We start from the raw sequence: 9,155 nt of genomic DNA, 5'->3' as shown, positions 1-9,155 counted from the left end.
ATAACAAATGGGGAAAAGAGAACTTAATTATTATAGGCCTTAACAGACCTCCACCTGGTTGCCTAGATATTTTCTTTGATGTTCTTAGTGACCTGCTTGTTGGCATAGACAGTAAACACTGCCATAAAAGTGGTTGGGTTAACATCACACTAACTGTAGATGTGAACATTGATTTGTTGTCCAATGACTCTAGCTCTAAAAAACTGATACTAATACTAGCTCAATTCAAATTAATATTTCTGATGTTTTATGTACAATGAATCAATGCTGAAGCTTGCCACTTCTTACCACCATGCTGCACAGGTACTGAAAGAAGGTGAAAAAGTTCCTGTCAACTGCAAAAAGAAACAATATGTGACAAAAAGAACTACACCTGATGGCAAATAAAATGTTGCTGAATGTCGCCTTTGGAGTCCACTAGTCTCACAGCACTAGAGCACTGCGACTAGTCTGAAACTTCTGTTGCTTCATCCACAATTACAGGAATGAAATGAAGGTCAATTGAAAGTTGAACGAATGTCTTCAAAAATTCTTCACATATACATTCAATCAGTTCATTTTGTCCAAAAAAGAATGGGACAATGATGAGCGTAGCTGTGAAGCCACACCATACGGAGAAAAAAGTGACCTCGCCAATTTCAATCCTTGCGAGAAAGTGGAGAGTGAAGACAACATGTCACTGTGTGTGCTGTGGTGCAAGCTGCTGTGTGTTATGGATCCTGTACGGATACCATTTGAGAATGGTTTGAAGCACCTTCCGTATAGTGGATCATGGGACGTTCAGCTGTCATGACGCAGCACGCACACTGCCTGACAATTGGGAATTGCATGCAGTGTTGTCTGCCATAGCAATAGCGATTTCATCAACCGCCTGTGGTGCAACCGGTTGTCAGCTTCTTCATTGAGCAACGCCCAGTTCTCCAGTGTATTTGAACTTCTTCACCATGCTCCGCACAGCAGGTAGAGGAAGAGGATCCTTCCGTAATCCTTTCAGCTGGCAATATTCTCGAAGTGCAACTGCAACATTACTGTTGTTTTGATAATAGAGCTTCACCAGTAATGCCCGCTCCTTTTGTCCAAGCTAACGTTGACACGTCAACAAGTGCACTGTGACTGGTCAGGTGTGTGAGACTATGAATTTACAATGACTGATCACGGCAACTGGTAATCATAGTTAGAACTGGACAATGGTGCTGTGACACTTGGAAATCATGCACCCCATACTCTGGACATTAATGCTACCAAGCTTGGTACGTGTATGGTAATTAGTTTCCATGTTATAATGTGTTAAATAGGGGAAGTTTAATTATAACCACCTGGTATATCATTACCGCACTTCACATACACAACTGAGAAAAAGAGGCCGTCTATAGGGGAGACCTACAATGCGCTGTAGCACTGAAACTGCATATTTGCACTATAAATACGAAATACACCAAAAACAGCATGATAGTTAAGGAAACTGTGATCTCACGAATTCACCATACAATGTGCTTCTGTCACACAGTCTGGGCACAGGACAAGTTATCACTGCCTCAATCAGAACAAAAAAAGAAGACCACATTATACATTATGAAATCAGCCAGTGAATCACATATTCAATGCACAAACACACAAATGATGAAAAAATGTTAAGTGTGAAATACGAATAAATTAGGTATTACAAAGTAATGTGCAGTATCAAGCAAAGTGTTGCTGTAACATACCGGTACCTGTAATGTTGAGGAGGCTGAAGGTGCCGGTTTGCCGAAAGACACAGAATTGTGTAACATTTTTCGAAAGAATTATTGCATCAAAGTTTCGCTGGGTGGGTAAAGTTTACACGCTTCAACAAAATATTTATCGGATCTGCAAAGTTCATACAGTGGTTCACTCTAAGGTGCTGGAAACCTTTGGTACCTAGCGTGTTGTATTAACTACAACAGATACTAACGATCGATGTCCCAAGGACAACCTTTTCTTTTATTATTCTGAACAACACTTCTTTGGTCTGAAATTCAACGGACTCATGGAAGCATTTTTTCGACCCTCACTGAATTCCACTGAACATCCAATTTCCTATGATTTCACGGCGTGTGTTGCTTTTTGTGTTGTTGAACTCCAACGTAACCAAGACCTCTGGCCATGTTACAGATCAGTCTGTCACCACAACCAGGTTTTTTGCTTTCACGCGTGTTGGCTTCGCCAACTTACAACCAAACTGCTGCATTCCAACATAACCTAGACCTCTGGCTATGCTACAGATCAGTCTGCCACCACAACCAGGTTTTTTTCTGGAAATTCAAGGTTTTCTCTTAGGTTGCAGCCAAACCCCACCATAGGAAATCGTGAGATATTCAGAAAATGCAAACAAAATAGCTTAAAAACACTCCTGGAAATTGCGACGTATTCGCATAACAACAGCTATGTACTTGTAACAAAGAAGAATGGTCACTTCCAGAAATTTAACCCTCCATTAATAAGCCCTCCTAGAATTTACGACTGCTGTGGGTACCAATTCGTTGTTCCCGCCAACACTTTGAGCAATACAGTTGTCAGTATAGGATTTCAAACGTCATTTAAATTAATTTTAGCTCTCTTACGGGTATACAGGACAAAGGGAGAAGGAGACATATATGATGATTTGCCGAAGTCTTTATTAGCATTTTCGGTAACATGATATGTTTTGTAGGCTATGATGTCTCTGTCGACGAAGCTTTCCAATCCAGACACGTTCGGGACACCACTCCCACCACGTACAACTGCTACTGTCAACCAGCCATTACCATGGGAAAATGTGTCATTCAAATCAATGCTGAAATTCAATCTGCAACCACAAAACACAGAAGGTCCATCTAGCAATGCGTGTGCAGCAACAGATTTAATGGTATTCTTCTTCTTGAAGATGTTGAAATGTCAACGACCGCCGCCGACAAGAAGAAGAATACCATTAAATCTGTTGCTGCACACGCATTGCTAGATGGACCTTCTGTGTTTTGTGGTTGCAGATTGAATTTCAGCATTGATTTGAATGACACATTTTCCCATGGTAATGGCTGGTTGACAGTACTTACTTTGTATGTGATACACCACTGGGGGCCATATAATTGTAATTAACTAGTGCATAAAATATAAAATATGACTTCCTCTGAATAAATTATGGTGTAAAGTTTACGATGGTAACAATGTCACAGTGTCCCTCCGTTTAACGTTGTAGGGTTAAGCTCTGTTGTAATGTCCAAGCCGTCCAATACCCTCGGAAATCGCTACATGGGAACCACGACATATTTGGAATAAGAAGCCATATATTTCTCGCAAACAAGAGTAACGATGTCATTGCTTCATTCGCCTCTGTTTGAGATGTCATCATACATCCCACCCTAACCACACCTGACGCCTCTGTCGAAAAAAAAAGAACCAAAGTTGTAAATAAAGTGATAGCTCTACTTATTCCTGTACTGTATATACAGGATGAAGCGAAATTAGCCTACTCGGGCTTCGCAGCGCTACTCGTCTCATGCCAGCGATAAAAAAATCTCTGTCCCAAAGTTTCGTCTGGCGAATACATCCGGCAGAAAAAGGACGTTAAAGAGTGGCAATCTGGCAACACTGTATCCACATGTATGGTGACTACCTCTGTCAACACATCAATTTTTGTATTGTGCAGTTGGTCCAGTGTGTAGAGTTTTGGGTTATCATGCAGGAGATTGAGGGTGCGATCCTGGGTTGGGGAGCATTTTTTTTATTCGCTAATTTCATTCTGACACTTTATTCTGTAAGATACACCATTTCTTAGGTCACACGTATCCTAAATTTACAACATTTTTAATGCTAAACATAACAAACACGTGGTTAGACAAATAAGAAATAGACAGTTGAAACAAATGACCTGTCATACTTTATTTATTGTTACTTTATTACTAGATCTGTGTCGTTTACCAGTCATGACTGGACAGACTACGTCAAGATTAATTACATATATACATTTAAAAAAAAATATTCACAAAATTACGACATTTATACTTAATAGAAACAATATTTGTTTGTCCATTCACTTTGGTCACTATTAAAGAATTCACCAATGGAGTACAATGGGCGTTCTTTCAGGTCCTGTGCTACTCTCCTGAATGTTACTAGCGGCAGGTATTGCACTTCTTGAGGCAGTGAGTTGGACATCTTTAGGGCAACCACTGGAAAGCTGTCTTGCGTTCCCGTCAGTCGACACCTGGGTAGAATAGGACAGAGTAACTGCAAAAACAATATCAGTTTCGAAATTCTAAAGATGACAGCACAGTACAATAACACAACACCTACTTGTCATTTATACGACATGTAATATGAGCGTTCAGACGTCGCACATTAGCAGCGAGTGACAATAATAATGTCTGTATTAATGGCCTTCACAACAGAATACTTTGTCCACAGAACAACAGATGCTCACAGCGACCTCCCTCCACATCCAAACATTGCGCAACTCGCTGGATCATACAGCTCTGGCCCCTTCCACCAAAGGTGCATCCACAGTAACAAGAGCAGCATGAACATGCGCTACTAATTCTTCCACATTCGTGTGCGGAGTAGAGTACATGTGCTCTTTCAGGTGTCCACACAGGAAGAAATCCAGGGGATTTAGGTCAGGTGAAAGCCGTGGCCTTACAACTGGACCTCCACGTCCGAGCCATTTCCCTGGAAATGTTCTGTCCAAATACTGTCACACATTAATTCCAGAGTGTGGAGGTGCACCATCATGTTGGAACCATATCCCCTGCCGAAAATGTAGTGGAAAATCTTCATGCGCATCAGGCAGATAGTTCGAGAGGAATAAATGATACCTTCGTGCAGTCAACCAGTCAGGCAACACGTAGGGCCCAACCACCTGTCGCCCAATATTCCGGCCCAGACGTTGATTCTAAAAAGTGAACTAGGTATCTACAGTCGTGGGTGATGTGTGGGTTAACCTCACACCAATGTTGGGCATTGTGCATATTGAAGACACCCTCACGAGTGAATGCTGGTTCATATAACCAAATTACGGTGTTCACAAACCCATTGTTGGCTTCCTATTGTTGGAACCATGAACAGATTTGCATTCTCTGACAGCGATGTGCAGAATGCAGGTGTTGCGTGAAAGCATGATGATGAGGGTACAGCCCATGCTTGTGCAGCATGTTAATGACTGTGCTTGGCAAGACAAGCAGCTGCCTTGCTACGCTATGTGTACTTTGCTGAGGTTCTTGGTGTATGACCTCCAGAATAGCTTCCTCAGTTGCTGGGGTACAGCGAGTCCATGGACGACCTCTGTCATGCGATGGTGGAAGGAGACATCCTGACTCCTGAAGGCACAGCTCCAGATGACAAAACACATTTTTTCTGGATGGTGTGGACAAGGATGTCTAGCAGCATATTCACGAGCAGCAACACCATCCCGGATATCAGATGCACCAAGGACCAGAAGCATATCCACATATACATTGTTTGTCTGTTCCATATGTCTGCCACACTGATTTAAAGATTTGCAATGAAGAAATTCAATACTTGTATGCATGTACATTGGAGTCTGTCACGGGTGCATTACTCCGCTCGCAACTAGTCCCTGTCTGTTGGACAGCGTATACAGTATAAACACACTGTCAGTCCTGTGCGCTGTTCCACCTAATGCACATTACCCTTTTGACAGATATTGTTCTGCATGATTAATCCTGACACTGCTAATTGTGAAATGTTTGGTGTCAAATTACATTGTTTGCCTAACGATATTACATGTGATGTTTCCACAATCCTATCAATAGAATAATAATAATACACTCCTGGAAATTGAAATAAGAACACCGTGAATTCATTGTCCCAGGAAGGGGAAACTTTATTGACACATTCCTGGGGTCAGATACATCACATGATCACACTGACAGAACCACAGGCACATAGACACAGGCAACAGAGCATGCACAATGTCGGCACTAGTACAGTGTATATCCACCTTTTGCAGCAATGCAGGCTGCTATTCTCCCATGGAGACGATCGTAGAGATGCTGGATGTAGTCCTGTGGAACGGCTTGCCATGCCATTTCCACCTGGCGCCTCAGTTGGACCAGCTTTCGTGCTGGACGTGCAGACCGCGTGAGACGACGCTTCATCCAGTCCGAAACATGCTCAATGGGGGACAGATCCGGAGATCTTGCTGGCCAGGGTAGTTGACTTACACCTTCTAGAGCACGTTGGGTGGCACGGGATACATGCGGACGTGCATTGTCCTGTTGGAACAGCAAGTTCCCTTGCCGGTCTAGGAATGGTAGAACGATGGGTTCGATGACGGTTTGGATGTACCGTGCACTATTCAGTGTCCCCTCGACGATCACCAGTGGTGTACGGCCAGTGTAGGAGATCGCTCCCCACACCATGATGCCGGGTGTTGGCCCTGTGTGCCTCGGTCGTATGCAGTCCTGATTGTGGCGCTCAACTGCACGGTGCCAAACACGCATACGACCATCATTGGCACCAAGGCAGAAGCGACTCTCATCGCTGAAGACGACACGTCTCCATTCGTCCCTCCATTCACGCCTGTCGCGACACCACTGGAGGCGGGCTGCACGATGTTGGGGCGTGAGCGGAAGACGGCCTAACGGTGTGCGGGACCGTAGCCCAGCTTCATGGAGACAGTTGCGAATGGTCCTCGCCGATACCCCAGGAGCAACAGTGTCCCTAATTTGCTGGGAAGTGGCGGTGCGGTCCCCTACGGCACTGCGTAGGATCCTACGGTCTTGGCGTGCATCCGTGCGTCGCTGCGGTCCGGTCCTAGGTCGACGGGCACGTGCACCTTCCGCCGACCACTGGCGACAACATCGATGTACTGTGGAGACCTCACGCCCCACGTGTTGAGCAATTCGGCGGTACGTCCACCCGGCCTCCCGCATGCCCACTATACGCCCTCGCTCAAAGTCCGTCAACTGCACATACGGTTCACGTCCATGCTGTCGCGGCATGCTACCAGTGTTAAAGACTGCGATGGAGCTCCGTATGCCACGGCAAACTGGCTGACACTGACGGCGGCAGTGCACAAATGCTGCGCAGCTAGCGCCATTCGACGGCCAACACCGTGGTTCCTGGTGTGTCCGCTGTGCCGTGCGTGTGATCATTGCTTGTACAGCCCTCTCGCAGTGTCCGGAGCAAGTATGGTGGGTCTGACACACCGGTGTCAATGTGTTCTTTTTTCCATTTCCAGGAGTGTAATAATAATAATAATAATAATAATAATCCCCGTGGAGGCCCGGGAAAAGAATAGGCCTCCGGTATGTTCTGCCAGTCGTAAAAGGCGACGAAAAGAACAAACCACTAATAGGGCTAACCCCCCTTTTAGTGTGATTACTTGGTTCAGGACAGAACTAAAGAAGCCTCGGACAAGCGCCGTCATGGTCGGGGACGACGCTTGAACCCTATGCCCGCCCACAATGGTAACGACACTGCTAGCCAACTGGAAAATGATTTAAATCCAAATGGACGTGTTTTGCAGGATATGCTTCCTGCAACCACCCTAGAAGGAAAACAAAGACAGAGGATGAGATGGTCAGATGAAGTTAATCGACACCTCATGTTCTGTTATTACCAAGCAACAAACCTAGGTACCAACACAACTGGATACAGATCACAAGTATACACAACATTTATTACCAGATACCCAGAATTAAAATTTTTAACAGAACAACGACTAGCTGATCAGATCTGTGTAATAATAAAAAATAACAGGATACCGCAGTCAGAATTAGAAAACATCAAACAACAAGTACAACAAATACTGGAACAAAATAATGTGCAATCAGAAGAAGAAGAAAATACAGTAATGGACTCAAACATCCCAGAGCAAACAAACAAAGAACAACACGCACCAATTAAACAATCAGAGGAAAACGAAATCTTAAGACAGCCACCAGAACAAGCACAAATAGAACACGAAGTGACACAGATGTTAGATATAGAAGAAAATTTCAGCTATCATATATAGAATACAAAGACACAAATACAGACATTAGACCATTCTTGCATAGACCACCAAATAACCCACAAGTCGAAACAACAATAAAAACTATCAACACAATCATACACAACAAAATAAATGAAAACACAACTATGGAAGAGTCATAACTACTGGTTTATATAGGAGCACTCACTACACTAAATATACACACTAGGCAGAGATCAGAACCAACCAACACACAGAAGAAACCCACAAAACCAGCATGGCAACACAGGCTACAGATCAAAATAGAAAAACTGAGAAAAGACATCGGACAGCTAATACAATTTATAAGAAATGAAATCTCGGAAAAAAAACGAAAAAGGTTAGGTAAAATCTCACAACAAGAAGCGACAGAGCAATTAGACGAAAAGAAGCAGAAATTACAAGCATTAGCCAAACGACTCAGAAGATACAAAAAAAGTGAAAATAGAAGGAAACAAAACCAAACATTCAACACAAACCAAAAGAAATTTTACCAGACAATAGATAACACACACATTAAAATAAACAATCCACCAAACATAACAGACATGGAACACTTCTGGAGCAACATACGGTCAAACCCTGTACAACATAACAGGCATGCACGGTGGATACAAGCAGAAACAGACACATACAAGATGATACCACAAATGCCTGAAGTGACAATTTTGCAACATGAAGTCACCCAAGCAATTAATTCTACTCACAATTGGAAAGCCCCTGGAAATGATAAAATAGCAAATTTCTGGTTAAAGAAGTTCACCTCAACACATTCACATCTAACTAAATTATTTAACAGTTACATTGCAGACCCATACACATTCCCTGATACACTTACACACGGAATAAAATATCTGAAACCTAAAGATCAAGCAGACACAGCGAACCCAGCTAAATATCGCCCCATAACATGCCTACCAACAATATACAAAATATTAACTTCAGTCATTAAACAGAAATTAATGACGCATACAACACAGAACAAAATTATAAATGAAGAACAAAAAGGCTGTTGCAAAGGAGCACGAGGATGTAAAGAGCAACTGATAATAGATGCAGAGGTGACATATCAAGCTAAAACTAAACAAAGGTCGCTACACTACGCATACATTGATTACCAAAAAGCTTTTGATAGTGTACCCCACTCATGGTTACTACAAATATTGGAAATATACAAAGTAGA

This window comes from Schistocerca americana, chromosome 4 (genome assembly GCF_021461395.2).
Source record: "Schistocerca americana isolate TAMUIC-IGC-003095 chromosome 4, iqSchAmer2.1, whole genome shotgun sequence".
In the NCBI taxonomy this organism is placed as follows: Eukaryota; Metazoa; Arthropoda; class Insecta; order Orthoptera; family Acrididae; genus Schistocerca; species Schistocerca americana.
Note: the sequence above shows the minus strand (reverse complement) of the source record.